The sequence below is a fragment of the Rana temporaria genome, chromosome 9, assembly GCF_905171775.1.
Source record: "Rana temporaria chromosome 9, aRanTem1.1, whole genome shotgun sequence".
In the NCBI taxonomy this organism is placed as follows: Eukaryota; Metazoa; Chordata; class Amphibia; order Anura; family Ranidae; genus Rana; species Rana temporaria.
Window position 1 is genome coordinate 100,435,049 of NC_053497.1, and position 13,645 is coordinate 100,448,693.

The window sequence follows — 13,645 nt, forward strand, 5'->3', positions numbered from 1 at the left end:
ATGTCCTCCTAGAAGGGGGATCCAATGTTATAGAGCCAACTAAACTACTATGAGCTCCAGGATTTTGATGGGGAGCTTTGCTTCCACCAATGACCATGTTCCCTTGACAATGCGGGACTGGATCACTCCTCTCCAGCCTGGAAGGCTGCAATCTGTTGTTATCAATTCCCATTGATAGAGAATAAACGATCTCCCAGGTTGACAGGATATTGTGTTGGAGAGTTCATGAATGAAATTGGGCTCAAAAGAGGCTACCATGAGACCTAGAACTCTCATTGAGGCACGGTAAGATGAAGGAGAATGGGTTTTTCACATGAGCATGCACGTTGCGTGAAGTTCCTGCTTTAATATAGTGGCAACCTGGGGGAGAAAAATGTTCTAATGCCTAAATGTCCTCTTTAACCCCTTACACAAAATTGTAAGTGCAATCTGCCGAGTTAGTGACGTCTTCACGCCGCAACAGGAAGCTTGGGATATTATCTTCCTGGGGCCGAGCCGCTGCAAACCCACAGATGATCTTTTCAGGGGCATACACCTCGAATGTGTTAAGCGGTTTACCCAGGTGCACTGGGGGAAGTGAACATGTACTGTATATGTGAGTGAAATTTTTATATTTTAATAAAAATTGAGTGTAAAACAATTCAGCACTATGTTGGTCATTTGTACTCTTTGAACATTACCAATCTGAGGGTTACTGCCCACCAGAAGTAAGACGCCACCAGCCATTGGATATTAACCCTTAAGGGGAAGGCTTATATAGACCTGGGTATGGTCTAAAAGCGAGGTGAGCGCAAACACAGACTGGTGGAGGTATTGAGCAAACAGCATCCATGGATGCGTGCATGATTTAGGATCTGCACAGATTTATCACTTTACTCAGACTTTGTTACACTTTATGACACTATTTGGAATGTTTGGTGTTGGCATTCTTGTGAAGTGCCATCCCTTATTATATGTCTTGTGTCACTCATTGGTTTAATATTGGATAAAGTTAAGTTGTCCTCTAAACAAATTGGGGATTTCAATTTTATACTGCACTTACAATTTTGTGTAAGGGTCCCCACCACTATTTTAGTTTATTTTAGTTCACATGTTTCATTAGTAGTATTCTTTTACATATGTAAGAGGGTCAGCGTTTTTTAATTCTGTGTGGATTATTTGTTTTCTTTTTTATGCTAAAATAAGCTTTTTTATTTGTATTACCTGTTTTTGAAGGATTAAAGACTAACTGCTTTTACCAACATGCTTGGCTAATAATCTTGGGCTTCAATATCACAAAGGGCTCTAGTGGAAATGGTGGTAAATTGTGCAACCAGTTGAATAATGTTACAACTGGTCATCAACCTGAGACTACATTTTTTTTTTGTGTAAAATTTGAAAAGTTTACACTGTGGTGCGCACAGTTTAAATATTGCCCTGGTCTTTAACAGTAAAGGTCAGAAGCATACAAGGTGACTCTGTCTTACTTGTCTACAAGACTAGACTGTATATGTTTTCCAGGCTTTGCCTCTCATTGTTGGCATACCCTTGAAGGGGTCTTTAATAACTGGTTTCAACAGGAACAGACAACGGCCCTGAACCTGTATAGCAATCTGTGGCTGACCACGTGTTGCACTGAGTGCTTCATTTATACAAGAAGTACTGTCATAGGTCCTTGCTCCAATACTGAACAGCACTTAAATAATGACATGCAAGCTCCTTTCAGCAAGGTCATTTTTTAAACAGCTAAATAATGTGGCTCCCAGGGCAGTGGGTTGAATGATACCTTTTGTCAATCAAACCTGAAGACCAATAGCAAATATTGTAGTGAAAGCTGCATCTTTTTGTTTTAATACTTGCTGGGCAACTGATTTTCTCTTTTTCTAGAGTTACACTTTAAAACCGTCCTATGGGAAATATGGGGGCGGTCATTCATATTGTCTAATAACTTTAACACTTCCCAAGACAAGCAATCAAGACTTATAGAAGTAGTTAGATAACGAATCCCTGAAATCCTCCAGTTTAGTCTTGGCATGAAGGAAATATTTAGGCTGCAATTACTGACCTCTTCCTGGAAATGATAGATGCTGTTTTGCTGAACCTCCAGCATCAGCACCTTCTGGGTCAATGACATGCAGATCTAGAAAGCTGGGGAAAAAAATCAGTCTACATAATCTGCATACTTCAGGTCACTGACTACAAATAATTAAGGCCAGAGGATCAGCATATTTATTTATTTCAGATACTTACAGTGCCTTGAAAAGTATTCATACCCCTTGAAATTTTCCAAATGTTGTCATGTTACAACCAAAAACTTAAATGTATTTTATTGGGATTTTATGTGATAGACCAACACAAAGTGGCACATAATTGTGTAGTGGAAAGCAAATGATAAATGGTTTTCAATTTTTTTTTTACAAAGAAATATGTGAAATGGGGGGTGCATTTGTATTCAGTTCAAGTCAATACTTAGTAGAGCCACCTACCGGGGGAAAAAACCTTGCATGTTCGGAAACAATTCGACGCATGCTTGGAAGCATAGAACTTAATTTTGTTGGCTCGTCGTAGTCTTTTACATCACCGCGTTCTTGGCAGTCAAAAGTTCACTGGACTTTTGTGTGACCGTGTATATGCAAGGCAGGCTTGAGAGGAATTCCGACAGGGAAAACCGTTGTTTTTTTATCCAACGGAAAAAACGATCGTGTGTACGAGGCATAACAGGTTTTCTTCTAAGATTGCCCTGTATTTGGCTCCATCCATCTTCCCATCAACTCTAACCAGCTTCCCTGTCCCTTCTGAAGAAAAGCATTACCACAACATGACGCTGCGTGTGTGTTCAGGATGATGTGCAGTGTTAGTTTTCCGTCACACCTGGCGTTTTGCTTTTAGGCCAAAACTTAAAATTTTGGTCTAATCTGAACAACAGCACCTTTTTTCACATGTTTGCCATGTCCCTCACCTCATGCGGCTTCTCGCAAACTGCATAAGGGACTTCTTATGGCTTTCTTTCAACAGTGGCTTTCTTCTTGCCACTCTTCCATAAAGGCTAGATTTGTGGAGTGCACGACTAATAGTTGTCCTGTGGATAGATTCTCCCACCTGAGCTATGGATTTCTGGAGCTCCTCCAGAGTTATCATGGGCCTCTTGGCTGCTTCTCTGATTAATGCTCTCCTTGCCCGGCCTGGCAGTTTAGGTGGATGGCAATATCTTGAAAGGTTTGCAGTTGTGCCATACTCGTTCCCTTTTTGGATGATGGATTGAACAGTGCTCCGTAAGAGCTTGGGATATTTTTTTATTAGGGCTGTTACTGATTAAAATTTTCGTTTGTTCGATTAATCGTTTTTTTTTTTAATCGATTAATTTCGATTAATTATAACGCACTTACAGATCCAACTACTTTTAGCTGATCTCCTTGCATTGCAACTCTGCATTGGTCAGTGGTAAATGTGGTATACACTATATACAATCACCCATCACTAGTTAGTTTCCACAATCCATGACTTGACTTCACAGTTCACACAAATACGTTTTAAATTCAAAATGTAGCACTGACGCAAGTAATTTTTTCTTATTAAACTTTAAGAAAAACGTAGAAAGTTCATTTAACTTTAATTATAAAATGTATCTAGTATATTCACTGTCAGTCACTTTATAGTAGGCAAGTAGGCATCACTTTAGTCAGTCACGCAGACATACCAGAGTGTTTATATTTTCTGGAAGCAGACATGATCGCATTTTATTGACAATATACCCTGAAGAACTGAACAGTCTTTCGCACAGAACAGATGTTGCCGATACACAAAGAATTGTCTGCACAAAACTGCTTAGGACAGGAAAACAATGGTTTGCCCCCTTCCCCTGATGGAGCCTGATGCATCCTCCTGCTCCACAGATGCAAAGGTACCTCAATCCAATGGGTGAAGTTTGCTTGCATCCAGCAGGGTAAGTCTGGCTGTCCGTTGACATCAAGAATTTTGATCAAAAAAATTAAAGATTATTCGAGGAATTAATCTTTAATTTCCCCAGCTCTATTTTTTATAATCGAACTCTGCTTTAGCCCAGGTTCACACTGGGCTGCGGGAGTGAAGCAGTGCAAGTTCAGCTGAACTCACACGATTTCACTCCCGTTGGAAGTCCCGATTTCGGCCGCAATTATAAATACATCTGTGCAGGTTTCTACACAGAAGTCAATGTAAATCGCTGGCCGAAATCGCAAAAAGTAGTACAGAAACTATTTTTTGAAATCGGTGCAGTGCCGCAGATGCGGCGTCGCACTGATTAGGATGGTGCCATTGCCGGCAATTTGCGGCGAATACCGCCGTTTTGACATGCGATTTGACATGCCAAATCGCACCAGTGTGAACCAGGCCTTAAACTTCTCCACAACTTTATCCCGTGGCCTTCATGATGCCGTTTGTTCACTAAGGTTATTTAACAAACCTCTGAGGGCTTCACAGAACAGCTGTATTTATACTGAGATTAAATTACACACAGGTGGACTCCATTTACTAAAAATATAAAAAAATATAAAAAAGAAAATGTAGCGCCCAAAATATAAATAAACCCCTAAAAAAGGGTGAATCTAGCGTGTACCCTAAAGGTAAAAGACTAATAATCAAAGTCTAATGCCTCTTCATGCACTATCGTGAAATAGTGGGAATAATAATGGGAGCTATGATGTGAGAAACAAGCTCCTATATCAAAACCTTATGTACAAATCTGTGCTATAAAAAATCACCAGGTAAAAATACATATGTGAAATAACTGTGGTGTGATCACCATACTTATATATAGAAATATAATATGCAAAAATCAATGAATAAAGAAAGACAGTCCTCCAAGGCCAACGTTCCACTGTTGATCAAATGTGCCTTAATATAGAAGGCGTGAACTCAATCCTGCAAATATCACAGAGTCTGCCAAGAAGGACAAAGTCTAAACTTGTGCAAATAAAATTTCAGTGTTGGGTGGAGCAAAATCTTCAATACCAAGAAATCTTCAGCACTGGACACGAAAATAGATAAATGGGTGGGTACCCTTACCAGAAATGGTGGACCCTCTCAACCACCATACGGTGGGAGGGTCATCAAGGCTTGTATAGACCGATTGTCTGGGTCCAGTGGTCCTCACTCCGCGTGTCCAATCCAGAAATGGTTAATGAAGCGCTTGTTTTTTCAAGGTAGATAACCAAAGTTGATTGATCGATAGTAGCTCAAAACACCCAAAGTGGTAAAAAAGGAAAAATATAGAGGTGCTCCTCATAGTGTAAAAACATTTAATAAAAAAGCATTGCAATTTACTAACTAGTAAGGCAATTGGTTCCACTAGATTTTAGTTAGGGGTATATGAGTAAAGAGGGCTGAATACAAATGCACGCCACACTTTTCAGATATTTATTTGTAAAAAAAAATGGAAAACCATTTATCATTTTCCTTCCACTTCACAATTATGTGCCACTTTGTGTTGGTCATGAAAAAATTTGGAAATTTTCAAGGGGTATGAATACCTTTTCAAGGCACTGTATATAGCGCTGACAATTTACACAGCACTTTACATATGTAAAAAAATGCTTTAACATGTAATATTTTTATTATATATAATTCACTAAAAACTCATATAAGCTTTAACATGCTAATGTCATAAAAAAAGGCAATATCTGTAAAACCAAAGTATTCCTTTTTAGTAGGTACGGAACAAGTATAGTTTAGGTTTCGCAAAAAAAATGTAAATCTCATCGGTTACATCACCTAAAGTGATTGTAAGCCTTAGGTTTTTTGCCTTTTGACTTCGTTTTTTTTTTTTTTTTTAAATAACAAACATGCCATACTTACCTCCAATGGGCAGCTCGTTTTGCACAGAGTGGCCCCAATCCTCAACTTCCCTCGGGGGCTCTCGCGGCTCCTCCCTGCATCAGATAACCCCCTAGGAGTAGCGCTCTCCTGGGGGTTACCTTGCAGGATCACTCCCGAGTCCAGCATTTGGCATCCATAGACACGAATGCTGGACTCGACTTGGCACCCCGGTCATTGGATTTGATTGACAGCAGCGGGAGCCAATGGCTGCTATTAATCTATCCACTTAGGAGCCAAGACTCCGTGCAGAGAAGGACAGCGCATCTCCGCTGAGGGAAATACGGGGCTCAGACAAGTTAAACAGGGGGGGGCATTAAGGTGAAAAAACACAAGGTTTTATAACCCCTTTAACTGTAATGAAGTATGACTCATATTGTGGAGGCAGTTGAATACTAGAGAAATCTCCTATGCAGGAATGCCTGTCCTCTTTTGGCACTGTAGTGATTAACAGCTTTGGGTCTTTATGCAGAACAGCAATACAGTTGATTTGACAGGGACACACCCCCTCCTTCCTCTTCCTCCATTGAGAAAAGTTATTTAATTGATTACACTGGGCCAGATTCTCGTATAACTGCGGCGGCGTAACGTATCTCCTTTACGTTACACCGCCGCAAGTTTTACGGGCAAGTGCTTGATTCACAAAGCACTTGCCTGTAAACTTGCGGCGGCGTAGCGTAAAGTCCACCGGCGCAAGCCCGCCTAATTCAAATGATCCATGTAGGGGGCGTGGATCATTTAAATTAGGCGCGTTCCCGCGCCGTTCGTACTGCTCATGCTCCGTCTCAAATTTTCCCGCCGTGCATTGCGCGAAATTACGTCGCAAGTACGTCATTGGTTTCGACGTTAACGTAAATGGCGTCCAGCGCCATTCACGGACAACTTACGCAAACAACGTAAAATTTTCAAATTGCGACACGGGAACGACGGCCATACTTAACATTAAGTACGCTACCTAGGGGGCATGTTTATCTTTACGCCGCGTAAGACTTACGGAAACGACGTAAAATCACTACGACGGACAATCGTACGTTCGTGAATCGGCGTAACTAGTCATTTGCATATTATACGTCGACCGCAATGGAAGCGCCACCTAGCGGTCAGCGTAGATATTGCACCCTAAGATACAACGGCGCTGGCCGTCGTATCTTAGGCATGTTTAAGTGTATCTCAGTTTGAGAATACACCTAAACATACGACGGCCTTAGATTCGGACTTACGTCGGAGTATCTGCTGATACGCCGGCGTAATTCTATGTGAATCTGGCCCATAGTCTGTAACATGATCTGTGAATGGGGAATAGAGTCTTGTGACTGATCAGACTCTCCCACAGATTGTGTTACATGCAGTATAATAAATTAAATAACTTAAATAACTTATGTCCTTGGCAGACCATCTATCACTGTTCTGCCTGAAATCCTGAAGATGTTAACCATTGCACTGTTGGAAATTCTGGGACAGGCAAAGGACAGGCATTCCTGCATTGCAGAATTCTCTAGGGTCCGGCTGCCTCCACAAAGTGAGACATACTTCATTACAGATAAGTCATATGACTGAAGCTGGAGGGATTTTTTTTAGCACGACTTTAGCTTTAAGTCATTTTGTTTTCAGTGTCCCATTAGGGAAATTTTGTCCCAAAGACACAACAGGGCATAGGAGATCTCTCCAAAGAATATCCCCTATTTAAACAGTTGTCAGCAGAACAGGTTTCCCACTAGAAGATTTCCCCTCACCTCTTGTTCTAGTTACATTTCTAAATGTTAGATTTCCTATCCATTTTTGTATCAGAGAAAATTGTCACCAGGGTCAATAGTAAATATGTAGGTAACACACTCTACTGAGGACACAGGCAGCTATAAAAACCAAAGGTCTAGTCATTCAACATTTTTTTTTTAAATCTTTTATTTTCATTTCATTTAATTTTCATGTAAAAGCATCAGGGAACCTTGTTTTATAGACATTTAGGTAGATTCAGGTAGAGTTAGGCCGACTTATCAGTAGATAAGTCGACCTAACTCAGAATCTACGCCGACTTATGTTTAAGCGTATGCTCAAACAGAGATACGCTTAAACATATCTAAGATACGACGGCTTGCGCCGTCCTATCTTAGATTGCAATATTTTGGATGGCCGCTAGGTGGCGCTTCCATTGCGGTCGGCGTAGAATATGTAAATGAGTTGATACACCGATTCACGAACGTAGCCCGCCGCAGTCGATTTACGCCGTTTCCGTAAGGCATTAGCAGGCCTAAAGTTATTCCATCTATTAGGTGGAATAACAATGTTAAAGTATGGCCGCCGTTCCCGCCGCGAGATTCGAATTTTTTATGTTGTTTGCGTAAGTCGTCCGCGAATCGGGATTTACGTCGTTTACGTCCACGTTGAAATCAATAGGCCCGTGCGGCGTACGTAGCCGCAATGCACACTGGGAAATGTAGGCGCCCGGGACATGTGCAGTTAAAAAATCCGTAAAAAACTTGAGGTCAAGCCTCATTACCATCAAACACGCCCCCCTCCAAGACATTTGAATTTGGCGCCCTTACGCCCGCCCGCTTTAGGCTACGCCGCCGTATATTAGCAGGCAAGTACATTGAGAATCATGTACTTGCCTAGCTAACTTATGGCGGCGTAGCCTAAACAGGCTAAGCTATGCCGCCGCAAGTTTAGGCACTTCTCTCTGAATCTACCTAATTGAAATTTACAACCCATGTAAGGGCCTCAAAGCAGAGTAGATTATATTCAACATAATATAAGGAAGATGGATAATGTGTTATAAAATTTAGGGTCATAGCCTACTTTAAGCAGTTGTTCAGTCAACTTTAAAAAAAGGTAAAGTCAGCAGCTACAAAAACTGTAATAAAACAATCACCTGTCCCAGGATTCTGCGCTGTCCTCTCTCAGCCAGTTTCTTCACCGGGCCTCGGTTCCTGGCACCGGCATACTAACTCTGGGCAGATGGCTGAGATTGCTTGCAGCTTCACAGCTGGCTGCTTACTGCGCTTTGCTTTCTGAGTGGTCCCACAGCTTTCTGGGACCTGTGACATGACCCAGAAGGCTGCGGGGAAGGAGGGGGGTAAACTCCCACTTGGATTGCTATGGTGATCTGCTTTAATAGGTATCCAAACTTGCAGTAGATATGCTGTATTTGGTGCATACTATACATGTAGAAGACCTGGCTGACTGTGTGTAAGACTGGTTCAAGTATAAACATAGGTCAAGAAAAACAGGAGAGAAGAGAGAAAGTTAAACAAAAGGGAGGAGGGTTGGAGTGGCTACCTGTGAAGGTAGGAGAACCGAAGTGGGTCAGAAAAAGATTCAAAATGGGAGAATCTACTATTAGGCCTCATGCATTAGGACGGGGTTCTCTGAAATAAGTAAACATGGCCATTCTACATTTTTATGCAAAACAAAACATTGGTTTATATACACATTAAATGTGCAGCTTTCATTAAAATAATAACTGGTAAACCTGACATGAAGCACCTTGTTTCACTTCCTGTTACAACTCTCTGTCCTTGTCCCCCAATTTTACTCCTGTGTTGTCACCCTGGCACGGACTTCAGAAGGAGACAAGTTCAAAACCCATTCCAAAGCCATAATCCATTGTTGTCATCATTAGGAATCCCTCTTGAGAAATGCCATGCAGCTATCCCTGGAATGTGCATAAATGGGCATTATTTGAAAAGAAGCTGAAGATTAGCAGCACTGATGTACTACAAAGGATGGAAGGTGCCTGGTCTGAGCTGAGTGTGAGCCGACTGTCAGCATTCACTGCACGGATATTCCACAGTCCTTCTATCCACAAAATGCTCCTGAATTACTGTGCCACAAGCGACAGTCTCACAGCCACACATAAACCTAAAGGATTGTCTAACAAAAAATAAATAAACAGAAGATACAGTTCTGTGAAAAAGTATTTGCCCCCTTTCTGTTTTTTTATTTTTTGCATATTTGTCACACTTAAAGGACTCAGATCATCAAACAAATTGTATTATTACACAAAAATAACCCAAGTAAATACAAAATGCAGTTTTTGAATGATGGTGTCATTTATTAAGGCAAAAAATCTGCCTGGCTTTTTGAGAAAAAGTAATTGTCCCCTAAAACTAATAACTGGTTGTGCCACCCTTGGCAGCAACAACTGCAATCAAGCGTCTGTGATAACTGGCAATGAGTCTTTCACATTAATTCAGCCACATTGGAGGATTTTCCAGCATGAATGGCCCGTGTAAGGTCATGATACAGCATCTCAATTGGATTTAAGTCCGGGCTTTGACTAGGCAACTCCAGTACTTTAATTTTGCTTTGTTTGAACCATTTTGAGGTGGACTTGCTGTTGTATTTCGAATCATTATCCTGCTGCATAACCCAAGTGCACTTGAGGTCCCAAACTGATGGGCAGACATTCTCTTTTAGGATTTTCTGGTAGAGCTCCATGGTTCCATCAGTTATGGCAAGTCGTCCAGGTCCTGAAGATGCAAAGCAGCCCCAGACCATCACGCTACCACCACCATGTCTGAGTGTTGGTATGATGTTCTTGTTATGAAATGCTGTATTAATATTATGCCAGATGTAACGGGACGCACACCTTCCAAAAAGTACAATTTTTGTCTCATCAGTCCACAGAATATTTGCCTAAAAGTCTTGGGGATGATCAAGATGTTTTTTGGTAAATGTGAGATGAGCCGTTGTGTTCTTTTTGGTCAGCAGTGGCTTTGACATTCGAACTCTCCATGGATGCCATTTTTGCCCAGTCTCTTTCTTATTGTTGAATCAAGAACATGGATCTTACCTGAGGTGAGTGAGGCCTGCAGTTCTTTGGATGTTGTTCTGGGTTCTTTTATGACCTTTTGGATGAGTTGTCGTCATGCTCTTGGAGTAATTTTTGTAGGCCGGCCACTCCTGGGAAAGTTCACCACAGTTCCAAGTTATCTCCATTTGTGGATAATGGCTCTCCTCGTGGTTCACTGGAGTTCCAAAGCCGTAGAAATGGCTTTGAAACCCTTTCTAAACTGATATATGTCCATTACTTTGTTTCTAATATGTTCTTGATTTTTTTTTTATTGTGGCATGATGTGTGGCTTTTTGTGATCTGTTAGCGTGCGTCACTTTGTCAGCTTCTATTTGTGTGATTTCTTGATTCAACAGGTCTGGCAGTAATTAGGCCTGGGTGTGGCAAGTGAAATTTAACTTAGCTTTCCAAAAAATTGTGGTTAATCACAGTTCATTCATTATTCAGCATAGGAGAGGGCAATTACTTTTTTTACATAGGGCCATGCAGGTTTAAACCGCTTTTTTCCCTTAATAAATGAAATAATAATTGTAAAACTACATCTTAGATTTACTCTGGTTATCTTTGTGTAACATTAACATTTTTTGATGATCTGAATCATTTAAGTGTGAGAAATATGCAAAAAAAAAATTTAAATCAGGAAGGGGGGAAATACTTTTTTCACACAACTGTAGATAGAAAACGAAAAATTTGTCTGAACCTACCTTGAAGAAAAACATAATTAGAACAGTCTGCAACTACTGAGCAACCAGCAACTGTTGAAACAATAAACACTTTATTCAGGAGTAAGTCATGGTAAGTGATCAGGAGTATATCATTTACAGCACAGTTTACAGAGTACAGTGATCAGTACTGTACAGCATGTATTATACCATATTGTGTATAGAATGTAGTGGTCAGGAGTATATCATGTACAGCACAGCTTCCAGAGTATAGTGATCACCACTATATAATATACCATATCCTGTATAAAGTGTAGTGGCCAGAAGTATACAATGCACAGTTGTCGCTGGTTGGTTAGTGAGAAGAAAAAATGGCTGACATTGGTGGTCAGTGGGGGGGAAGAGCTGTCCGATGTCTGTTGTCAGGAAAAGGGAAAAAATGTCATGGCATCAGTAATTGTTAAAAAGCCCCAGGTAAAGGGTAAGCAATAAAAAAAAAAAAATGCCTGGTGGTGAGCAAAAAGAAGTGCCCCAGTGCTGGTGTCAGTGAAGAATGCCCAGAGCTTCATATCAGTGGACAGTAGGAGGGAAAATGGGCAGCATTGTTGGTCAGTGATAGGAAGAAATGCCTGGCGTTAGTGGCCAGTAAGGATGAGTGTTGGGACACAAGCCTGAGCTATCCCATTGGGACGTTGTCAAAGCCAACAGCCAGGCTGAGGCATTCTCATGTATGCAAGGGGTGTGTATATGCACAGCTGCGTGGTGGGAAATGATTTCACTGCCTACGATTGGCTGTTGGCTTTGACAACATCCTGGCGAGATTGCTCAGGCGGGTTAAGCGTTACATACCTACCAACTTTCTGAGATGGTACAGAGGATCACCCTTTAGCACAATAAGTGTAGGTAAAGGACACACCCCCAGCCACACCCCCAATTTAGTGACCTGAGAAGAATTATTATTATAATAATTGTCTAAACCCCAAAAGTGCTCTATATATACTTTAATCTGGCTTCTCAAAACAGGAATGTATAATAAGGTGATTGTGAAGGGTAGTATTAGTGAAGTATTAGCTTTATTATAGAGGCCTACACTTCTGTCCATAAAGAGGGACAACTGAGAAAATGAGAAGGTGAGAGTGAGAAGGTCAGAGAGACAACTGAGACAGAGGGATTGGGCTCCAAACATGGGACTGTCCCTCCAAATACGGGACACTTGGGAAGTATGGACTCATCTAGCACTAGTGGTCGGTGACAGAAAAAGACATGCTCAGGTGTTCAGGAGGGAGAGAAATGGCTGCACTGGCAGTCAGCGACAAGATCAAATACACTGCACTAATGGTCACTAACTGAGAAGGTGAGAGGGACAACTGAGAAGGGGAGCGAGACAGAGGGATTGGGTTGCAAACATGAGACTGTCCCTCCAAATACAGGACAGTTGGGAGGTATGGACCCATGTGGTACTGGTGGTCGGAGACAGAAAAAGAAATGCTCGGCGTTCAGAAGAAGAGAGAGAAATGGCTGCACTGGCAGTCATCGATAAGATGAAATACACTTTGTAAATTTTACGAACTGAGAAGGTGAGAGGGACAACTGAGAAGGGGAGAGGGACAACTGAGAAGGGGAGAGGGACAACTGAGAAGGCGAGAGGGACAACTGAGAAGGCGAGAGGGACAACTGAGAAGGCGAGAGGGACAACTGAGAAGGCGAGAGGGACAACTGAGAAGGCGAGAGGGACAACTGAGAAGGTGAGAGGGACAACTGAGAAGGTGAGAGGGACAACTGAGAAAGTGAGAGGGACAACTGAGAAGGTAAGAGAGACAACTGAGAAGGTGAGAGAGACAACAGAGAAAATGAGAGAGAGACGACTGAGAAGATGAGAGAGAGAACTGAGATGGTGAGAGGGAGAACTGAGGTGACAGGGACAATTGAGAAGGTGAGAGAGACAACAGAGAAAATGAGAGAGACGACTGAGAAGGTGAGAGGGACAACTGAAAAGGCGAGAGGGACAACTGAAAAGGCGAGAGGGACAACTGAAAAGGCGAGAGGGACAACTGAAAAGGCGAGAGGGACAACTGAAAAGGCGAGAGGGACAACTGAAAAGGCGAGAGGGACAACTGAAAAGGCGAGAGGGACAACTGAAAAGGCGAGAGGGACAACTGATAGGGGAGAGGGACAACTGAGAAGGTGAGAAGGACAACTGAGAAGGTGAGAAGGACAACTGAGAAGGTGAGAGGGACAACTGAGAAGGTGAGAGGGACAACTGAGAAGGTGAGAGGGACAACTGAGAAGGCTAGAGGGACAACTGAGAAGGTGAGAGGGACAACTGAGAAGGTGAGAGGGACAACTGAGAAGGTGAGAGGGA